This window comes from Hoplias malabaricus, unplaced genomic scaffold (genome assembly GCF_029633855.1).
Source record: "Hoplias malabaricus isolate fHopMal1 unplaced genomic scaffold, fHopMal1.hap1 H_4, whole genome shotgun sequence".
In the NCBI taxonomy this organism is placed as follows: Eukaryota; Metazoa; Chordata; class Actinopteri; order Characiformes; family Erythrinidae; genus Hoplias; species Hoplias malabaricus.
Genome location: NW_027101327.1, coordinates 88,808 through 94,575, shown reverse-complemented (window position 1 = coordinate 94,575; position 5,768 = coordinate 88,808). Strand labels below are relative to the sequence as shown.

The window sequence follows — 5,768 nt, the reverse complement described above, 5'->3', positions numbered from 1 at the left end:
TTGCCAGCACAGTAGAAATGAGGAACAAGGAAAGCCCCAGAGTAAACACGCATGGATGTATACACCTGTGCATAATATAGTAAAACAAATCTATTAAAATAATCAGTAGTTGGACAAATGTGTATATGTAATGTTTAATTTATAAATCATGAGGTAAGGGAACACAAAGACTGGTGTCATCCAAGAAGTGCACATGGAGTGTAAAAGATCCAGAACGCAGACTGTTATGTAAGAAAAAAATTATGTAAATTCAAAGTTAATTTTTTAATTAAAAGACACAAAAAAGACCGACATTTGGTAAAGTGCACACTGTGTGGATCACCTATGAACAAGTGGATTCATATAAGTTTGCAGCTCTCAGTAAGAGATTTTAGCAGATTAATTAATCAGAACTGGAAGAACCACCAGTTGAAATAGAGATGGTGATAGGTTCTGCTGTGTAGTTTGACTCTCCAGTATAGCGGTTTAGAGAGAGTGGATTCTTTTGACAAGCTGCCATCATACCTACATCTTTCCTGGGAAGTACATGGTTATTTCAGCTGGACAACACCAGGCCTTATTCTACATGGACTACAACAGAGTGGCTTAATAGACACAGCGTATTTGTTTCACTTGCCAACCTGCAGACCTCAATGCAGCATTAGAATCAGACAGTGGTGACAATGAAGTGCTGAACAAATGAAATCTTATATCAGGTACAAATGAGTAAAGATTGCACTTGCTATACTGTGATACTTTGTATCCTCTCTTCCTGAAAGATGACAAAATATAATTTAAAAGAAGGGGGATGTAACATATTTGAAGGTTTATATAGGCCAGGGATTCAAAACTAGGTCAGGCTTTCTGTGCTGTTTCTTACTTCTGTTGTTTGTATTTCCCACAAAATTAGGACTACTCTCTTCTCTGATAAATGAATATACCTCACTCTAGTCTTTTACTATGTCCACTATTCCTCTCTTCTTTATTTAAAAAAAAAAAAAAAGGCATCATTATTGCCCAACCACCGACAAATTGGTGTGTTTTAGAAAGGTGTAAACAAATTGGGCAAGCAATACACGACTAGAGGGTAGGACAAGCTGGAGAGGTCGATGCGGGTGGTCGGATTAGCAGATTAAAGAAAGTCATTTTCAGCACTGATTTTCATCGGGATTATGAGCAGATGTGTTAATCTCTGGGCTTTGTAGAGCATGAAGAATCTTAACAGGATTTCTGCCTCTGCCAATACCTCCGGTCTCCTCTTGTCTGGGCAAGCACTCAGTGAGTACTCTCTCTCTTTTGGCCTTATTGTCTTTCTATCCCTCTGTCTATCTATCACTCTTTAATGCAGAATACGATCCTGTTTTCAAGGATAACGTGTTCTTAATTAACCTCGGTCATGATCTTGACATTTAGGGATGGCTTTATCTTGTCTGGTTTCCTATTTGACAAGAATGGAGGTGTGAACAATTATTTCTTTGGACCCCAGTATAAAATGCTATGTATAATTTTACTAATGAGTTTCACTCTTTAACAAAGAAAACATGTTAATTATTGGCCTTGGAATCAAAGCTGGACTAAGTACTGACGGACTCTAGCAGGCTACAGTGGGTTCAGTTGCGTGTTTCTTGAAATGTAACAGTGGTTCAAAGTTCAGTCTGGGAACAAATCGCCCTGCAGAATTTAATAATTTCCCTCCCAACCTAAACTCGAATCAATGTTTGGTTTTTACCTGAACTGAATCCGATGTGTTAGAGCAGGTGAAACATGAACGTTGGATGTTAAAACAGGTTAATAATCCCATTTCCTTTGAACTAAGAGCCTGTGAGTTTGGCCAAAAGAGGTATTTTCTAGACCAATTATCAGAGTAAGCCCCCCCCTCCCCCCACACACACACACACACACACACACACACACACACGCCAACCAATAAAAACATATATTGTCTCTGTCCAAAGAATAACGAATCTCCGTTTTTGCTGATTTTTTGTTTCCTATATCATTTGAACATTTCCTGATGAATGGACCAGTCGGACTCTAAATGGACTCTAAAATGACTTGGAATAAATCTTTTTACATTCATGTCCATTGAAAGATAAGTTTTTTTCTTTCACCTATAAAGTTTCTATTTTGGAGATACATGTTTTTCTTTGGACAGTGATGATATGAACCTTATTAGAGGGGCAGTTTTCCTGTAAATTTATCGGTCCATCAGAAATAAATCCTTGGAGTGATTTTGTGACAGCTGGCCTGTTCTTGGTGAGTTTTATATTATTCTATTGCTTGTTCCCCTCTGTCTTACCATAAAATCAGAAACACATTAAAAGGACTAAACAACATTTTTTTTCCTGTTCTATCAAAGCAATAAGCCACGAAAGGCCGTGCTTTACTGCAAGGTTTTATCTCAAACCTTTCCCGTGATAAAAATCGCAGTAAAGCACTTTTTCGAGTGGCTTATTGCTTTTATAAAATGGCGGTGAACATAAAATACACATGTTCATTCAATAAGCGTATTTATCCATTAACTTACCTTCACGATAAAATATTCTTCCACCACACACAGTCCGTTAACGGCGAGCAATGTTGCTAAGCAACATGAAGGCGATACATAGCTACTCCACTGAACGAAATATGCTCACATACTCCTGTCCTCTTTCTGAAGGGACCCTTAAGCCCAATTTATACTCCCTATGCCGTAGGCAACGTGTCAACGCAAACCCTAAGGTGAAGCTTCTAAATATATAGAACTAGCCCTGGGCTGTTTTTAGCCTTTAGCTCAAGAAACTGGCTGAATAGGATTAGCGACATGGTGATAGTGAACTTCCGTGTTTAATTCATAAATCACATATATGAGTAACATTTTTAATAACCATTCCTTCTCTAAACTCTGGTAGCTAAGCAGTCTAAAATGAAAATTTAGACACTGAACGAAACACCCACTTATTGATGAGGACTGCTGTTTATATTAATCTGGAATTTAATTAATATATTAATCTGGACAATCTCTTCACAGGTTTAAGACAGTGCTGCATTAATATGGAATTCAGATGATGTGAGGCAGTCATAGGTGTGTGTATATTGTGTATTTTACAACGGCTTCGAACACGACACTGACAGTCATCTATCCATTTTATAATTATCTATCGACTACAAAATAAAAGTCCACATTTATTAGTTTTTCATTAGAGGCTCTGTTGTGTTTTCCCCTATTGTCACAGTAATCTTAGCCACTACTAGCTATGACCTTCTAACAAACAAATATGCTTGCTGTCTAGGGTGACCAGACGTCCTCTTTTACCTGGACATGTGCAAAGTGAGAATCCACATGGAGAGCAAAGAGACCAGGGACTGTCACTTGGTAAAATCTGTTTCTCCATTTGACCAGACCATAAAATTGGAGTGCTGAACTACATAGTTTCCTTGATTTGATATTACAAATCATCTTGTTTTGGGTATGTGTGCGTTTACCTGTGAACATTTCCTGAACGATGAATCTCCTGATTTCCACAGCTGAGTGCAGGATTTGTATACACTTTGCCTGAAGAACTGCAACAGCACAGTTCTACAGCAAATGTAAGATGGCTGTAATCAAGTCCTACAGTTTATACAGCCCATGTACACTAACAGATAGCAGATTACACATAATCCTCTGTTGTTTGGTTAAAAAAAATCCTCACATGCGGTAGTGTGAAAAATTGCTTACTACCCTCCTGAATTCAGTTCCCTATAACAGTACACTATCTCAAAAATTAGATTTGCTCTTGACATTGGTGGGGACCTATGAATGTTACCCCCCACCCACCCAGCTGTTTTGCTCCGTGATAAAACGACAATATAAGAGAACTGACAATTGGCAGGTTGTTGTGCAGTTAATTTCCAAACCATGTTATTCATAGCTACAGGCGATTATAGCCTGCTGTTATTATGATGGACTCATTTCATTAGTGAACTTGACTTTAAGTGACTTTTTCTTTGAAAAATAGCTCATGTCTACCTTCTTCTATTTCGCTACCATCTTCACTCATTTTTGACACCTTTGTGTCACCCACAATGCACCTGAGTCTTGCACAGTAATACTCGCTTATGATTGGAAAGTTTTCCTTCTAGTTTTGGTGCTGCTAATAACCAAACTACAGAGGACTCACGTGATAGCAGGGAAAGGCACAACCAATCACACTGGTCATGTGTGTTACGGGGAGGTAGGACTCGAGTAGAGAAGGTAATTTAACCCTTTCTGCACCTCTTGGTTAATGAGACATTATTGGTGGGGACAAATCAATTAATTGCTGGATATTGGTAGGGACATGTCGCCTCCGTCCATGCTAATTCTATGCCCTTGCACTGCATAGTGAATAATGTAGGGAACAGTTGGTTGAACACGGGCTGAGACTGACTGATTAAAGCAGTGGAATCCGGTTGGACACCTCTGCATTAAAACAAAATCATATGAATAAATTACAAATTTAAGCTATGGTGATGATATTATTTTGTAGTGTATATTATATCTTTACAGCCCTAAATTTGAAGTCGAAATTAACAAAGGATTTAAAATCTTCCCTAGTGGTTAATGTCTTTTCATTTTTCCATAGTGGGTTTTAGTACTAGAACTGTGCACACAGCATGATCATATTTTTCCACCAGTTAAAGGAATGGAGCGAAAACTAAATACACAATACTAAATGGCAGTGTCAACAAACTTCCCATCTGTGAAATGTCATCTGTCAATGTCCGATACACAACGGTACAGCAGATAAGACGAAATGAATAAGGATACAGAAAAATGAACGAGAAATTGTAGACTATTGAAATTAATATTACAAATTTATTTTGGGGGCTCAAGAACAGGCCTGGTGTTATACCTGCTCTGAAAGGACTAACTGCTGCGCAGAAACGGGGAGAAGTAGTATAAAGAAGTACTTGGCATGAAATCAGGTGTATATTTCTGGAAGCTTTGTCTTATATATATATATATATATCACACACACACAGAGTGGGCCATTTATATAGATAAACCTTAATAAATTGAGAATGGTTGGTGATATTACCTTCCTGTTTGTGGCACATTAGTATATGGGAGGGGGAAAATTTTCAAGATGGGCGGTGACCATGGTGGCCATTTTGAAGTCGGCCATTTTGGATCCAACTTTTGTTTTTTCAATGGGAAGAGGGTCATGTGACACATCAAATTTATTGGGAATTTCACAAGAAAAACAATGGTTATTTACAAATCTCTCTTTGTTTAGAGCCATTGACATGTCGCAGAGGTTAAAACGTGAGGAGCGGATAGAAATTATGTTGATGTCTGGTGAACGTAGTAACCGGGTCATTGTAGCAGATTTCAATGCAAGACACCCTACGAGACCACCCATCTCCCATGCTACAGTTAGCAAACTGCTTGCCAAGTTTCGTGAAACTGGTTCAGTGTTGGATTTGCCAAAATGTGGAAGCATGAAAACTGTCACTAATGAAGAAACATCAGTGGCTGTCCTAGCTTCATTCAGCAGGAGCTCACAGTGTAGCACTCGCTGCATGTCACTGGAGAGTGGCATCAGTCAAACATCCCTTCGGCACATATTAGCTACTCACAAATGGCACCCTCCAGCTCCAACTCCAGCTGCTGCAGCATCTCAATGATGATGACCCAGATCGGTGCACTGATTTTGCAGAATGGGCAAAACAAAAATTGGAACAGGACCCTCAGTTTACACAGAAGATTTTGTTCAGTGATGAGCCAAACTTTAATGTGAATGCTGAATTTAACAAACAAAACCACTCCTATTGGTCTGACATGG

The 5,768-nt window shown here is 38.7% G+C and overlaps 2 long non-coding RNA genes across 3 annotated transcripts in view; one reads left to right on the top strand and one right to left on the bottom strand.

Annotated features, from left to right (window-relative positions):
- LOC136686067 (uncharacterized) overlaps positions 1-2,652 on the bottom strand; it is a 34,390-nt gene extending 31,738 nt beyond the window's left edge. The window contains exon 1 of one of the 2 annotated variants that reach the window (XR_010800278.1): positions 2,507-2,652. This is a non-coding gene — a long non-coding RNA (uncharacterized lncRNA). The remainder of the gene's footprint in view (positions 1-2,506) is intronic. The other variant, XR_010800277.1, reaches the window with a different exon arrangement.
- LOC136686068 (uncharacterized) lies at positions 2,578-3,366 on the top strand. The gene is made up of 3 exons (XR_010800279.1): positions 2,578-2,700; positions 2,990-3,043; positions 3,252-3,366. It is a non-coding gene; the product is annotated as an uncharacterized lncRNA (long non-coding RNA).
- Positions 3,367-5,768: the final 2,402 nt, after the last annotated feature.